The sequence below is a fragment of the Jaculus jaculus genome, chromosome 15 (assembly GCF_020740685.1).
Source record: "Jaculus jaculus isolate mJacJac1 chromosome 15, mJacJac1.mat.Y.cur, whole genome shotgun sequence".
NCBI lineage: Eukaryota > Metazoa > Chordata > Mammalia > Rodentia > Dipodidae > Jaculus > Jaculus jaculus.
In genome coordinates this window covers 28,157,816-28,174,620 of record NC_059116.1, presented here as the reverse complement: position 1 = coordinate 28,174,620, position 16,805 = coordinate 28,157,816, and the positions used below count along the sequence as shown (strand labels likewise).

The 16,805-nt window shown below is 41.3% G+C and overlaps 1 protein-coding gene and 1 non-coding gene across 2 annotated transcripts in view; both read left to right on the top strand.

Annotated features, from left to right (window-relative positions):
- The window catches only part of Chst9 (carbohydrate sulfotransferase 9), a 297,984-nt gene that overhangs the window by 57,485 nt on the left and 223,694 nt on the right, over positions 1 to 16,805 (top strand). The gene's annotated exons all lie outside the window — the stretch shown is intronic.
- Positions 10,420 to 10,632, top strand: LOC123455239. Its single transcript, XR_006633780.1, has one exon. It is a non-coding gene; the product is annotated as a small nucleolar RNA U3 (small nucleolar RNA).

Below are 16,805 nucleotides of genomic sequence, written 5' to 3'. Positions count from 1 at the left end.
TGGATGGCTGAGTGGAGCTCCCTCACCCACCAGAAGTTATGGAGTGGTGGCTTTCAAGTTAACTTCATGTCTTGCAGCTGAATGGTGTTCAGCACCCACATATTGCAACAGAGGCAATATCTTGGTGAAATATAATTAGTTAGAGAGACAATTGTGCATTTCTAAATTCCGAGTGTGTTTCCATAGTAAAGTGTGTGCATATTTAAGGATGTTGAAACAAAGAAAAGCATTCAGTACCCAAAGAGAAAAATAACATAAGCCGCTTAGTTGCCAAGTTCATTGGTCCTGGAGAGTGGAGGCAGAAGATGGCATCAGCTCATTGGTGGAGGCATGGTTGCTGGGCAAGCGTTCTACCCAGAACCACATTAAAGAATTTTGAAGATAAACTTGGTTACAGAAATATGTGTAATCGCAAAACTTAGGGTCACAGATCATGAAGTCTTTTTTTGGGAGATTTTGAGCAACTGATGGGGGCAATACTTATCTGAGATAGGCAGGCACGCACCCTCCTTCTGACTCTAATTTTATCTTAATGTGGCAAAATGATTTCATCTTGGTCATCAACAACTTTTATATGTTTGCACAGATTTTTTTTTTTTTTAATGTAGCAATGCATTGAATGCGCTGGCTCTCCGAGCACAGGGACGCGATGGAGCCCGCTTTGGCTCAGCATTTCCCTCTCGTTGCAGTCCTGCCCCGTTCCTCCACTTCTGTTTAATTCTGCGTCTTTCCAGTAACAGAACTGCTTGCTGTGGGTGAGGCACAGGTTTTTTTTGTTTTTTTTTTCCCACAAGTATCCTGAAATATCTTCCTGAGATCAGAAATGTAATCTGAAAGAAAATAGGGTATATCTGCACGTGAAATATGGCTCGGTCGTAATAAAGAATAAAGGCGTGACATTCATGCAATACAGATGAGATGTGAGGGCATCACTTAACCGACAAGCCAGGCACAAAGACAAGTACCACATATTCTCTCAGAAAGGGAAGCTGAGGGCTGGAGAGATGGCTTAGCAGTTAGAGCAAAGTCTAAGGATGCTGGTTTGATTCTCCAGGCCCCACGTTAGCCAGATGCACAAGGGGGCACATGAGTCTGGAATTCATTGTAGTGGCTGGAGGCCCTGGTATGCCCATCCTGTCTCTTTCTCTTTCTCTCTCTCTTTCTCTCTCCCCTCCCTCTGTCTGTCTCTAATAAATAAATAAATAAAAATAAAATCTTTTTTAAAAAAGGAAGCTGAAATGCTGATCACAAAGTAGAAGGGTGTAAAAAAGTGAATATCAGATGCCAGTAGGAGAAGTAGGGCAAGAAGGAAAAGGAGGAGTTGTAAAACAAGTGGTAAAATACAGACTAAGAAGAATGAGTTTCAGTGTCCTGAGCACAAGTGACTCCCATTCACAATAATCCTTACAATGTTATAAAGGGCTGGTGAGAGGAGATCAAAGAACCTGAGGACAGAGAAATAAGAAGAGAGTGGGTGGGGAAGATGGCTCAGTGGGAGAAGTACTTATTATGTAAGTATGAAGACCCGAGTTCAGAGCCCCAGAAGCTACGTAAAGCCAGACACAGTGGCCATCATCTGCAGTCCCAGCACTTCTAAGGCAAGCTGGGGGGCAGAGATGGAGGATTCCTGAGAGCTTGTGGTTCCCCTAGTCCAGCATGTGTTGGGGAGAACAATAAAGAGACCCTTCCTCAAACAAGGTTGAAGGTGAGGCGTGTCCCCTCCCTTATGTCCTCTGACCTCCACACACATGCCAAGCAACAGGCGCACCTGCACTCCCACACATGGACATGCAGACACACACAAAGAAAAAAGAAAGAAAGAAAGAAAGGGCTGGGGAGATGGCCTAGTGGTTAAGTGCTTGCCTGTGAAGTCTGAGGACCCCGGTTCCAGGCTCCATTCCCCAGGACCCATGTTAGCCAGATGCACAAGGGGATGCATGCGCCTGGAGTTCGTTTACAGAGGCTGGAGGCCCTGGTGTGCCCATTCTCTCTCTCTCTCTCTCTGTCTGCCTCTTTCTTTCTCTGTCTGTCACTCTCAAATACATAAAATATAAAAATATTTAATAAAAAGAAATAGCGACACAGAAGTTAGCTCAATTTCATCTCTGTACATTGCATACATATACTGAAATATTATGTGACAACCCACAAATATGTACAATATTGTGACAGGTCAATGAGTAAGAAAAAATATCATAAAAAAGGATAAGAATAAAATGACCCAAGACTTGGAAAACAATGAAAAATCACAAGTTTAAAAGTGTGTTAACCTGGAGAGGTAAACTTTTCTTTTTTGCTATATTTCATGTTTAACAAAAGCTGAATTATCTATGAGCAGACATGTTGAAAAGAGAAGATGAAATTTAAATAGGAGGTATGGAAACAGGCTCACACCTTCAGTCCCAGCAGTTAGGAGGTTAAGGCAAGGGCACTGCCTCAAGTTCAAGGCTAGCTTGGGTTACGTATAAAGCTCCACAGTAACAGTCTGGGCTCCAGAGCAAAACAGTGTCAAGTAAATATAAAGACAACACCATCTCTGTAACTACCAGCACCTGTGTTTGCTGGCATATTGTTTTGGTATTCATAGCCTTCTATACAAGGCATCTGCCTGTATGTACCCTTTCTCAACTTAAATTTCCATTCAATATAATTCTGATTCTAATTCCTTCCTCTTACTGCTACAATCTCTATACATTTGAGAGTTTCTGTGCAAGGTAGATTCCATCAGGTTCACAATTGCACATGCCATGTTTATAACATTTCCTCTGTTCATTCCAGTCCAAATGAGGACTTCTTTAAGACCCTGCATATATAGTTGGTGATATTTGTGCACATAAAAACAGATATTTATTTTGACACACTAATTTCCACTCAGAAATATGACAGAAAGATAAAAGTACAAGGCTCAGAAACTATGTGCCAACAGAGTAGTTAACAATCCACTGAAAATCGATTAAAATAATTACCAGGTCATTAGTGTGGACTTTGAGTATAAGTGTATAAAGACCACACTCACTCAATTATTCATGGTAATGGACAAGCTAACTTCTGTTAGTGAGTATTGATTTAGTATAGAAAGTCACCTTGACCAAACTCTAATTTTCCTAATAAAATAACTTTTAAATGTCATAAAAGTCCTCTGCCCTGAGAAGCCACTTCCTACAAAAAAGTAAGTGAAAGGCTTAAGTTTGCATAGCAGATGAATGATAAGAAAACAGGCATTAAAATACAATTCCTGAGAACTGTTTTCCACACACAACTGCTTCTCTTCCTCCTTCCTAGCTTCTTTTCTTCCTCCCTTGACTTCAAAGAGGGAGGAAAGCAATTGTTTGTTCACCCCCCAAAAATGGCTTGAACATAGCCCTACAAAAATCTGATTAGAGAGCTGGAGAGATGGCACAGCTGTTAAGGTGCTTGCCTGTGAAGCCTAAGGACCCATGTTAGACTCTCCAGATCCCATGTTAGCCAGAGGCACAAAGGTGAGGCAAGTTCAAGTTCACACATGCCCACTGAGAGGTGCAAGCATCTGGAGTTTGGTTGCCGTGGCTGAGGCCCTGGCATGTCAATTCTCTCTCATGCTCTCTATCTCTCTCATATGCTCTCTCTTGCATTTTCATGCTTGCTGTCTCTAAAATAAAATTTAAAAATTTAAATACCTGGTTAGATAGATTACCCACAAGTTATGTTACCAGGAACAAGAACAATATTTTGGTTCTCTAGTAAACAATATATCTGTTCAGAGAACTTCCTATGGTAACAGCCTTAAAATTTCAAAAGAAACTAATGTCTCTGGAAACCACTTGCTGGATATCTTTACTTCCAAACCTTTCAAAAGTCCAACAACTAAGGTGTTTAGTGGAAAGCAGTATGACACACAGTTCATCATAGATTAAAGAAGAATAAAACTTGAAAAGAAAAGATGAATCACTTTTAGATAAAAGAAGAACCCTAGTTTTCATTAAATTTTCTGTCTGTTATTCTTCCCATCACAGAATCCTGAAACTTTTCTGATATTTTATATATGAGGTTGAAGTACATTTTTTTTTTTTTGTGCTCACACAAGACAGAACTAACCACTGGACTCCTAGACCACTATTTTCTATCTTTTAACTGTATCTCTTACTAAGTGGGCTAGCATGTGTTATAAACTTCGCTGTCATACCTTTCTACTTCTCTCTTGGCAGCCCCCCGAAGGTCAAGATTATAATACAGGGAACACAGAACACCCCAATAAAGAATTCAGTTCAGGGCTGGAGGGATTGCTCAGCGGTTAAGGCACTTACCTGAAAAGCCTAACAACCGGAGTTCAATTCCCCAGTACCCATGTAAAGCTAGAAGTGTCTCATGCATCTGGAGTTCATTTGTAGTGGCTGTAGGCCCTGGTGTGCCCATTCTCTCTGTCTCTCTCTGCTAATAAATAAATAGAGGATTTTTTAAAAAAATAATTCAGGCTGGAGTGATGGCTTAGTAGTTAATGCACTTTCTGGTAAAGCCAGAGGAACCAGGTTCTATTCCCAAGGACCCATGTCAGCCAAATGCCCAAGGGGGCCCACACATCTGGAGTTCGTTTTCAGTGGCTAGAGTCTCTGGTGTGCCCATTCTGTCTCTCTACTTGCCTATTTCTCTCTCTCTCTCTCTCTCTCTCTCTCACACACACACACACACACACACACATAAATAAATAAATAAATAAATAAATAAATAAATAAATAAATAAAATATTCAAAAAGAATTCAACTTATTAGAGAAATAATTGTGTATGCATTCCAAATACACTATGTAATGGTTTATTCAGGACTTGTAATATATCAGGTTGCTATGGCTTGGATGTGAATTGCTCCCCATAAGTTCATGTGTGAGAACAGTTGGTCCTCAGCTGATGGCACTGTTTTGGAAAGTTTTATAATATAAAAGATAGAACCTCTTTGGAGGAAGTGAGTCATCGTGGGTGAGGTATTTGAGCTAAAGCTCTACCCCAGTTCCATAGGAGACTGACTATATGATGTGACCAGCCACAAAGCTTCCCAGTCGTGACAGGTTTCCCTCAAGTTATGAGCCAAAATATATCCTTCCTCTGTTACATTGCCTCTTTTGGGCACTTTATTGGTGGTATAAGAATAGTAATTAGAACACAGTCACTATCTTCTAGAACTGTGAATCTCAGACACAACTCTAGGTATTCCATTTTGTCATCCCAAGAATTAAGCAACTTTTGAGTCACTAGTCGAAATAAGCAATGATATTGGCTTAGTGCATAAACCAGAAGTCAGTTAATTAACAATTACCATGTTACTAGAGCAATATCTTTCCAATAGTGAAATAGCTGTGGGAATGATCTAATCACTTCCCACTGTGAATAGTGACAAGGAAATTTTTTCACTTTTCTTGGGGTCACTTAATAAATATTAAATAAATTTTAAATATTTTACTTATTCATGGAAGTGAAAGAGAGAGAGAAAAGGGGGATAGAATGGACACACCAGAGCCTCTAGCCACTGCAAACAAATTCCAGGCACATATGCCACCATGTACATCTAGCTTATGTGGGTACTGGGAAATCAAACTTGGGTCCTCAGACTTTGCAGGCCATCATCTTGACTGCTGAGCCACCTTAAGCTATTTCAAAAAGTATTTTTCTTTTTCTTTTTGGTTTTTTGAGGTTGGGTGTCACTCTAGTCCAGGCTGACCTGGAATTCACTATGGAGTCTCAGGGTGGCCTTAAACTCATGGTAATTCTCCTACCTCTGCCTCCTAAACCCTGGGATTAAAGGCATGCACGACAATGTCTGGCTTCAAAAAATATTTTTCTATGTTATTCCCCAATATTAGTTAGGCTGTCAGTCTTCTGTATGTGGTTATTGTACATTGATAGAATATTGCAAAAGACAGATTGGTACCCAGAAAAAATAGTGAGCTGTTAATGTTACTAGACACTCCTTTCTCTTATTGAGTTATTGAGGTTTTTTTTTAATTTTTTATTTATTTATTTGAGAGCGACAGACACAGAGAGAAAGACAGATAGAGGGAGAGAGAGAGAATGGGCGCGCCAGGGCTTCCAGCCTCTGCAAACAAACTCCAGACGCGTGCGCCCCCTTGTGCATCTGGCTAACGTGGGACCTGGGGAACCGAGCCTCGAACCGAGGTCCTTAGGCATCACAGGCAAGCGCTTAACCACTACGCCATCTCTCCAGCCTGAGTTACTGAGTTTTTCACTCCTTTTTTTTTTTAAAAAAAAGAGAGGTTATCTCTCTCTCTCTCTCTCTCTCTCTCTGTGTGTGTGTGTGTGTGTGTGTGTGTGTGTGTGTGTGTGTGTGCAGTATGTGTGGTGTATGGAATATATACATGTGTGTACAAACACGCATTCCTGTTAGGCAAGCAAGTGGAGACCAGGAGAGACTCCAAATGTCCTCTTGTATCACTGTCCAGCCAAATTTCCTTGAGACAGAGTCTCTAACTCACCTCTCCTGTCTCTGCCCTCCGCAGCACTGGGGTTACCTGTATATGGCCACGTTCAACTTTGACCTGGGTGCTAGAGATTGAATCAGGTCCTCATGTTTATGGGGCAAGTACTCTTACCCCTGAGCCATCTCTACAGCCACACAAAGACGTCACTCCTCGTATGTCGCTTTCCCTCAGTGCTCCTAGCTGCTGTCTCAGGCTGTGTTCAATGCGTTTTCCTCCTGCTCCACAAGGAGATGGCCAACATAAAGTAAAAAACAATCCCAGAGCTTCCTGTTACCAAGACATGCACATACTACCAGTGTCCCTTTCCTGTATTCCTGACATCTGTCTTTTACCCCTCCTCCTTCTCTTCCTTTTCCCGTTCTTTCCTGTCTTCCTGTCTGGCTCCCAAGGGCTCCTACCTTGTTAGAGAACTTGCCCATCCTCTGTTTATTCTCTTGTCCCACTTTTCCATCCATTTCTCTACTGCTTCCTTGGCCTAAGTTCATACACAGCTCAGTCTCTTCTCTCTGAAAGTTCAGCACAGCCCAAGTAGCCAAATCTTTCAACTGCATTTTTCTCTATTGCCCTGAATTCTCCATTAACTTTTTAAAAATTGTGTATTCCCCATTCCCACTTTCCTATTCTATTCACACTTAGCTTATTCAATACAGCCATTCCTCGTGAGCCTCTGATCCTGATCTCCCCAACAACCATTTCACCACTGGATCCCACATGTCTCTTTCAATCCTTATCTACAGAGCCCTCTGCAGCATTATATACTGGTGACCTTAAAGATGCCACCTGTTGGGCTTGGAAGATTGCTTAGTGGTTAAGGCACTTGCCTGTGAAGCCTAAAGACTCATGTTTGACTCTCCAGGTCCCACATAAGCCAGACACACAAGATGACACAAGCATGCAAGGTTTCACATGCCTGCTAGGTGATGCACGTGTCTGGAATTCGATTGCAGTGGCTAGAAGCCCTGGTGTGCTGATTCTCTCTCTCTCTCTCTCTCTTTCTCTCTTTCTTTCTTTCTCTAAAATAAAATTTAAAAAAAATAGCCCAGTCTGTTGGGCTTTCCTCAAAAAAAAAAAAAAAAAATCTGGCAAAGAAGAAAATGGCAGTGGAGCTGACACCAATGACATTGGCAGCCATCTTCTCTGGAAGCTCTCTATTTCTTTTATCCCATCTCATACTCTGCACAAATACCATTTTCTTCTGTTCAAATCATGTTTAATTGTGTGGGTGGCTGCTGGCTACATATTTAGTAAAGAAACATGATGGAAGAAGAATATTTCTCATTAATTTTTTTATTCTTTTTTTTCTTTTTTCTCATTAATTTTTAATAAGTTAAAAAGACCCAAATCTGACATCAAAATGGCCCAGATTTATTCAGAGGAAGTAACTGAGAGAAAAACTGCCGATTGTCCCAGGCTGTGGTTGTGCCCTAGGCCCAGAATTTGTGGAAAATGCATATGCATACTCAATGAATATATCACAATGATATATGCAGAATTCTAGAAGGCTTATCAAGTACCCTATGGGAAAAGTTACAATGAATAGTTGTTGGTTAATAAGCAATAGATATAAATTTTTATATTTCATGGTCCTGTGGACAGCTTTCAAATTACTTTTATAATCTATTTATCATGAATTTGTTAATTTGTATAAACCAATCTCACACAATTTTGTATTTCTTGTTCTATGAAATATACTTTAAAATAGGAATGTTTAAAAATAAAATACTGCCATTGTTTTCTGTATGGCCCATTGCATAATTACCAAAAAAGACATACTCAGTGGCACTAAGCAGAACTCCCAATTTGAAGCTTTGGTTCAAACAAATACAGAATATCTAGCAACAAGATAAAACAAATGTAGCTGCCAGCTTTCTTTCACACCCTCAATAAAACAGTGTAAGCTTTACCAAGCCTTCCTTTAAGTTTGCTCAGGAGAGAGACAAATCCATAAAATGGTGAGCCTGCTTATTATCACACTGCCAGAAATGTACTGTAAACAACAAAATTGCCTCTGAGTTTTGGACTCAGCATTTTATGATTGGCATTAAGGGTCATTGCTTGCATTTTAGATCCATCCCAGAAGCAATTCAATAATCAACAGAAATCAGAAGTCCGCTCTCTGAACCACTGGCAGAAAATTAGGTAGTAATTCCTGGTTTGCTCTCAATATCAAGTAGTATGTCTGATAACTTAAAGTAAAAAAAAAAAAAGAAGCTAACACAAGGGGCATAACTACAACCTGCAATCCCACATGAAAAAGGCAAGATGCTGTGGTTTTGGAAGAAATATGAGGAGTTGTAAACAATCTCGAATTTATGGGAAATTATATACATACCTACATGTGTGTGTGTGTGTGTGTGTGTGTGTGTGTGTGTGTGTGATGTATGTGTGCTGTGTGTGTATGTGTTGTATAAGGCTTTAATTCCATTCTCCTGAAATATATTTATCAATTAGATGGAGTTTGTAGGGCTGAGGTGATGGCTAAGTAGATAAACCAATTGCCACTCAAGCCTGTGTGCACAAGATCAATCCTCAGACCCCATGTAAAAAGCAGGAAGCAGGTTGGAGAGATGGCTTAGCAGTTAAGAGCTTGCCTGTGAAGCCTAAGGACCCCAGTTCAAGGCTCGATTTCCCAGGACCCACATAAGCCAGATGTACAAGGTGGCACATGCATCTGGAGTTCCTTTGCAGTGGCTTTCTCTTTCTGTATCTGTTACTCTCAAATAAATAAGTAAATAAAAATAAACAAAAAGAAAAGAAAAAAGAAAATCAGGAAGCCATTGTCAGCTTTGTTATGTCAGAAGTCTCACGGCAAGATGGACATGGGGCACTCTTTCAGAAGTTCTCCACCAGTGCAGCAAAAAGATTAACAGCAGAGTGAGCTTGAGAGAAACTGTGCCTCGGATGAGCTAGATAGACCTGCAAGTCATCATCTGACCTCCACATGTGCAGTCTGGCATGTGTGCACACATGCTTGTGCACACACACATACACACACACAAATAATTAATTTGAAAAGTTTTTGATTGAGCTTGTAATGGTAAACTCTGAGATACTAAGCCTGAGTCTACCATGGCATCACTCATAAAATTTCTCAACAGTGCGAGACTTTGCTAACTTATGGCAACCGGTGGGCGGCTCTTCCCCTCGGTGCCTCCTGCCCTCAGGCTTCGCCTTCTCTGTTCACAACAGGCCAAAGCCAGGTTATCCTTGATTTATGCCAAGATGCCAAGTTCACCTGACTGATGTTGGATTCTAGAGGGCAAAGTGGCTTCCCCCGAAAGCAATTTCTGATTAAGAAGAAAATGAAATCTCAGGTGTATTTTTAGCACCTGAAACCATAAATACTCACTTATGCAGTTTTCACACTGGGGACGCTTTGGGTGGCTGCATTCCTGGTGTGTACAGTGCGTGTGAGTCCCGCGTGAATCGTCTCACTAACTTCAAACACTTGTGTTGCTTTTCATGCAGTCCGCTGTCTTGTGAGGCCCTGGTAACTTCATAAGGGCCTATGACTACCTGCATTTGTATTCTCTGCATATATTGTAGAATGGGAATTCCCAAGGGGGGGGGGTGAGATGCTGTAGAGTATTTCGTCTGTGAAGTACCATAATCCATGGATTTCAAAGGGGGTGGCAGTGTGTGAAGAATCCTGCCATCAGTCTCTGCCTGTCTCTTCAGATCCCAGCAGACCGTATTGATGTCACTGTTCTTCTGTGGCCACAATTTATACCTGCTTTGGAATGTGCAGCTCTGAGGACGGATATGAAGGCCTGGGGAAATGAGTAAATCTTCCCCTGTTGTTGACATCTCTCCCCGTTGCCTATTAGCTCTTCCCCAGAACGTTCCTTCTTCTTGCTCTACTCCCGTAGAATTTGAAACCCATAGCATGAAGGGCTATCTTTATGGGATCTGGATGTACTTTCCCCCTAAAAATGCAAACTGTTCTTTTTCACAGAGTCTATACTTTCAGGGGTCATTCTTATACTTTGTCACTAGAGCAGCTTCTCTGAGTGTGTAGAGTGCCAGAAACCACAAGGAGGAGGTGCAGCGTTCTCTCCTGAGCTTGAAGCCGGCTCTTGGGGTTGCTTTGCTGCAACTGCCACTTGCCAGTGATGATGGTTCCTGCCCCCCTTCGGAGAGCTGGAGGGAGAGGACGCAGTCTGAATGTCATGATAAAATAAAATAAAATAAAATTCTACATAATTCCAAAAAAAAAATCTCTAGATTACTAGTAAATATTCTAGCCTTTTTTTAAAAAATCAGATTAAGGGACATCACTGAGCACCAGGTCTGAGCAGGCACTCACTTTAGGGGACCCAAAGCATCATTGTCAGATTAGGGACAACAGGGAAGGGAAATGGGTGTCCCCTTTCCTGCTCATCACGAGGGTCAAAGCAGGCACCTTCATACAAACTAGAGTTCAGGGAAAGAATTGAGTAACAAATTTGTCAATGTGAACAGGACATAAAAAGTAAAAGAAACTCAAAAGTTGAAGCTTAAATAGATGGTTTCATAAAAAAGAGGTGGAAGTTGTAAAAATAATTAAGAGAAGCAGGAAAGGGAAAACTTCCCCTTTGAAAGAATGATGCCCATTCAATTCCTCAGTTCTCCCAGGATATGGAAATCAGGTCTGGGTGCAGTGAGGACATGGAGCCTCCTGTCTTCTCTAAGGTTTCACCTTCCCCAGACTTCGGTGGTGAGACGGTCTCACAGAGGGAGTTGAAGGCAACTGAACTTCTTCTGGAAGAAATCTGAGAAGCTAAAGGATGTTCTGAAAGAGATAGAGTCCTTCTTGTTTTTGAGGGGGAAACAAGGGAGGTCAAAGAGGCCTTGATTAAGACCCTCATCAAATCTAGATTTCACAGCACCACACAATGGGGTCTCATTGTCTCAGCCCCAACAGAACCTATGAAGTCCAGGGGATCAGTGAAGTTTTAGTATGGACTCACCACAGAGTGGGTCCTGTAGTTCTCAATCCCTTCCTGGGGACATTTCACCAGTTTCAGAATCAAAAATTGAAACAGATATTCAGCATTGGCAGAGTCCCAGCCCTGGGAATTCTGAGAACACAGTGTACGTGAGAATTCTGCCTGGTTTTCATGCTGTTTCTAATAGGTGAACATGAGCACTGAAGGAGCTCACATTAACTGGCTGTTACCTCCCCTTATTCCTATCTGAAATACAAGGAAGGTACGATAAGAATTGTTTAAGTTCCCCTCAGCTCAAAATGTTGTTCTTCTCATAACTCTTTTATTATCTTGTTGAGTGGTCATACTGGAGATTTATTAGGATCACATCTAATTCTTTATATTATAACCACACAAAGATAGCTTTTGGGATGCTTGCAATTTTATTTATTTATTTATGAGGAAGAGAGAGAGAGAGAGAGAGAGGGAGAGAGAGGAACGAATATGGGTGGGCCAGGGCCTCTAGCCACTGCAAATGAACTCCAGATGCACATGCCACCTTTTGCATCTGGCTTTACGTGGGTCCTGCAAAACCAAACCCAGGTCCTTTGGCTTTGCAGGCAAGTGCTTTAACTGCTCAGCCATCTCTCCATCCCCTGCTTGCAGTTTTAGTGATAGGTAGCCCATGCTGCTTTCTCTAGACTCTTACTTCCATGTGTATCAAATATGACTTTTCCCCTTCACTGCATTTTAGCTCCCTGTCTCCACTATTTCCACATGGAAATGGCTCATTAGTAAGTCTAATGGAAATTACATGAGGAGAATGTGATCTAAAGTTAAAATATAGAATAATTACCAAAGTCTTAACCAAAACTAGGATAACATAATTACTTTTTCCCATACATATTTTTGTGTGTGTTCTGCATCTACAACCCGATTTTTCATTAACTTTCAATGTTGTGTGTCAACCCATTTGAATTTGTATTCAGAGTAGCTTTGAATAGATTTCTGCTCACAATGGTACCCAATAGTATAAGGCTTTAATATAAGAGAAAAGCTCTTACTGAAACAGTTTTATTAAGGTTTTGATTTTAATGGAAGGGGAAGGCCTCCATGAGTTGAGGAACGTATCTAGGCAGTAGCAAAAAAAAACTTTGAGGGGCTGGAGAGATGGCTTAGTGGTTAAGCACTCGCCTATGAAGCCTATGGACCCCGGTTCGAGGCTCGGTTCCCCAGGTCCCACGTTAGCCAGATGCACAAGGGGGCACACGCGTCTGGAGTTCGTTTGCAGAGGCTGGAAGCCCTGGCGTGCCCATTCTCTCTCTCTCCCTCTATCTGTCTTTCTTTCTGTATCTGTCGCTCTCAAATAAATAAATAAAAAATGAACAAAAAAAATTTAAAAAAAACTTTGAGCAATTCAGATAGCAAGTATATACTTACACTTTTATGATAAATTCATTCATTCATTTAAAAAATATAGGAGCATTTGTTCTCTTGTAATCTCAATGCAGAGAGAGCTGACATGACAGTCACCCTGCCTCCTTCTCTCATCTTTACTTCCGCTCATATTCTTCTAGTCTACGAGGACAAGGGCTTCTTTGTGCTTAAATGTATCTGCATAGTTCTGTGAAATAATCTATATTAGTTAATAATTTGTATTAAAATGCCCAAATCTGATGCACAGAGCTGTAGATTTCAGGCGACAATTACCTGCAAGTAAGATAAGCCAGCACATAGGTCAGTGATACATAGATAGATAGGTAGATAGAGAGAGAAATAGATAAACAGACAAAGAGATAAACATGCATGCATACATTCTTACGTAGGCACACTTGATGAGAGACATCTTCCATATAGCCCTTGGGTGTTCCATGGTAGTTTCAGGAAGACCAAGGTCTAGATTAAGCAATAGCATCACCAGGGCCATCTCCATCTCTGGCTTCTTTTCTTTTCTCTGTTTTACTGTGTATGCAGTCACCTCATCAGGCTCCTGCACTTGACAGTTAAGGTATCCATAGGAGATACTAAGCTTTTATCATAAATAAGAAACCCTTTCTCCCTTGGTGCCACTATCAGTTCATGAAAATGGATCTAATTTATCCTGATGCTATCCTATGCACCAGTTTCTATTCCCATGTAAATAAATAATCCGGTTGGCAGCCCTGAATTACAGACCTTTTCCTCTCCCAGGAAAGGATAGTCTTAGGCATTAAGAGCCTCAGGACAACCAAGAGTATGGAAGGCAACATTCCAAATGAAGGCATATAGACAAAGTTTTCTTTTTAAATTTTTTTTTTATTAGTTTTGTATTCAGCAAATACAGGCAGTTTGGTATCATTATTAGGCTCATCCATGACCTAAACCCTCCCCATCCTCCCCCCTTTGTTGAGGTATATGGGTCGTGCATTGTGGAGTTAGCCCACAGTTATTAATGCAATAAATGCCTCTGCATATCAGGACCCAACATGTGGCTCTGACATTCTTTCCCTCCCTCTTCCACAAAATTTCCCTGAGCCATGTTGGGTTCATTTATGGTCTGCTATAGTGATGAGGTGTTGGGGCCTCTGAGGCTCTGGCCTTCTGATTTGGTAGGAGTTGATTTTTCTCTGTGTTGGTCTCCTTCCCCCTTGTGCTGGTATCCAGTTCATCAGGAAAACATCACCCTTGCTTGTTTTGCCAATTTTCCTTAGTTTCAGCTGGGGCCCTTTTGAGGTATGATGGGGTGGCTCTCTCCTTAGGATCTGCATCTGTCTGAAAAAGAGAAGCAGATTCTCCAATGGAAAGTAAGTTAGCACCAGGACAAATGAGATAACCCTTACTTTTTTTATAGAGAGTTTCATAGGTATAGGCCCTCTTGTAGCCTATGATTGATGGTAGCTTGATATTGGAGAGTGGTCTTATATTTGGATATGGTTCTGACTTGTTTCCCAGTTCCAGCTGTGGGTCCCGTACCACTGAGGGGATCAGTTAGCCAAATCAAGAGCAGGTGGTTCCCCATCATGGCTGTGTGCCACTATTGCACTTGTGTGGGCATCACAACAAGTTATTTGCTGCTAAGTATGTTCGACCATGAGTTGCTTGGATAGATATTGGTCATTTCCCCCAGTCACCCATGTAGCACCTTCTGACACTAGACATACTGACTGTCTGGGGACTGACTCTCCCCTGGATTCCAGTCATGTTGTTCCATTTTACTTGTCAGCTGCATATGGTGTCTTCAGCAGTAGGGTCTTATCACTAACCTTTGGTGGGTCATCAAGTACTCTGACAGAAATCTGTCATTCTTTGAGGAAATCTTGTAGGTTTCTCTGATCAAAAGTTCACTGTGGATGATAGCTCCATGCTGGTACTGGGAGTTACAGGTCAGTGCCCACTAAGAAAATGAGGAAAAAGATAACTAATATACAAGAGTTAGAGAGATGAGAGAGAGAGGGAGACAGAGAGGGAGGGAGGGAAGATGTAGAAAATTTAGGTTAGACTTGATCCTACCCTCTCCAGTGTCTTGTGGTTCAGGTGTTTCCTGTAAGGGCCTGGTGAAGATTCAGCCATTTGGTCTGCCTTTTAGGAAGTAGAATTTAATGGTACCATTGCCGTTTTGGTCTAGACTAGTGTTTCCCACCCCTTCGATGCCCTCTGCTCCCTCCACATCCATCCTAGTGTCTTAAGTGTAGCTGAGGAACTGGAAAGATGGTTCTTTTGGTAAAGCACTTGTCTCTTAAGCATGAGGATCTGAGTCTGATCCCCAAAACCCATGTAAAGATAATTCATGCACGGTGGCACATGCTCGTCATCCTAGTACTGGAGTAATGGAGACAAGTCAGTCACTGAGACTTGCTGGCCAGTCAGAATAGCCTACTCAGCATACGCTAGTCCAATGAGAAACATTTTCACAAAGAGTGGACAGTATTTCCTGAGAAATAACACCAGAGGTTTGCTTCCCTCCCACTATACACACACTTGCAACCCCACACACACACACACGGACACACAAAATATCATGGATACCCATGAAACCACATTCTGCTCTTCAGCTGGGGAGAGCTCACAAGAGCATCTTACACATCAGGACAGAGATTACTCTCAGAACACACCCCTATCATTAGGATAAGCCTGTGTTTCTTCAGTCCCCAGGCCTACAGTTGATGAAACCACTCAAATAAAGCTCAGTGATATGCGTATTTTGAAATTACTATAAATATACTACAGGATCACTTACCTATTTTATACTGACAACAACCCCATAAATTAGGTACCATTTTGTTTTACATTTGAGGAAATTGAGTCACGGGGGCTGTTAGTAAATTGCACGTTGGCACTCAGCTACTAGTAGATCATGATTTTCCTGGCCGCCTTTCAGACTCTAATCATCTGAGAAGTTTCAGAAATAATTATAATATATATTATTTGGGTCTCATGCTGAGGCATTACAAATTTAGTAGGTCTGGAATTAGTCAGAGGACCTGACTTTAAGATGGTCAGTTATCCTAATGAATTACCAGAGTCCATAAACCCTTGACCTCAAAAATGAGAAAGAAAAAAAAAAAGGTGAAAGGAAAAGGGCCAAGAATTTCAATTATGGGATAAGCTATAGTGAAAGAAAATAATTTGCTTGGTATTATTTGTGACAACATTATTGGGAAATTCTAGTTTCATTTTTTCAGGAAAAGTTAATGGTGGTGTTTCCTTTAATCACTGTATTTGCTCATATCAACAATCACGTTGAACATAGGCAGCTAAAAATATGCAGCAGCTTTTTCTGTCAGCAGCCATAGAAATCATGTTTTATGTATACTTACCAAATATTGTTACTAGTGTGAAACATAAAACGTCAGCGAAACCTCATAGTCATTCTAAATGCCAGTTCTTCTGCTCGGATAGGCCTGCCCTTCTCGTCAGCTATTTTCTACTCATACTTCAGTTCTCAGGCTTAAAATCACCATTTCATTGAGCCTTTCCTGACAGGCCCATCAGCTGGACTCCCTAAACAGTCCCTCCTATAGTACTTTGTACCTGTCCTTCACAGTGACTATCATAATTTGCAATTATTAATCTACTAGTGTCCCGAATAGTCTAGTACTATATTGATTTCCCACTGGATTAGTAACTGTCATGGGTGAGATCTGAAATGCCTCTCAAAGGTCCTTGTCTTAAATCACTTGGTCCCAAGTCTGTGATGCTATAGGGAGATGGTCAGATCTTTAAGAGATGTGGCCTAATGGGAGGAAGTTAGGTGATTGAATGTGCATTTGAAAGGGACACTATGGTCCTGATCCCTCTTCTCTGTCTTTATCTGTTTCTATCTCTTTATCTTCTCTCGCATGCTGTCTTTTTTGTTTGTTTGTTTTTTGGAGGTAGGGTCTCACTCTAGCCCAGGCTGACCTGGAATTCACTATGGAGTCTCAGGGTGGCCTTGAACTCACGGCGATCCTCCTA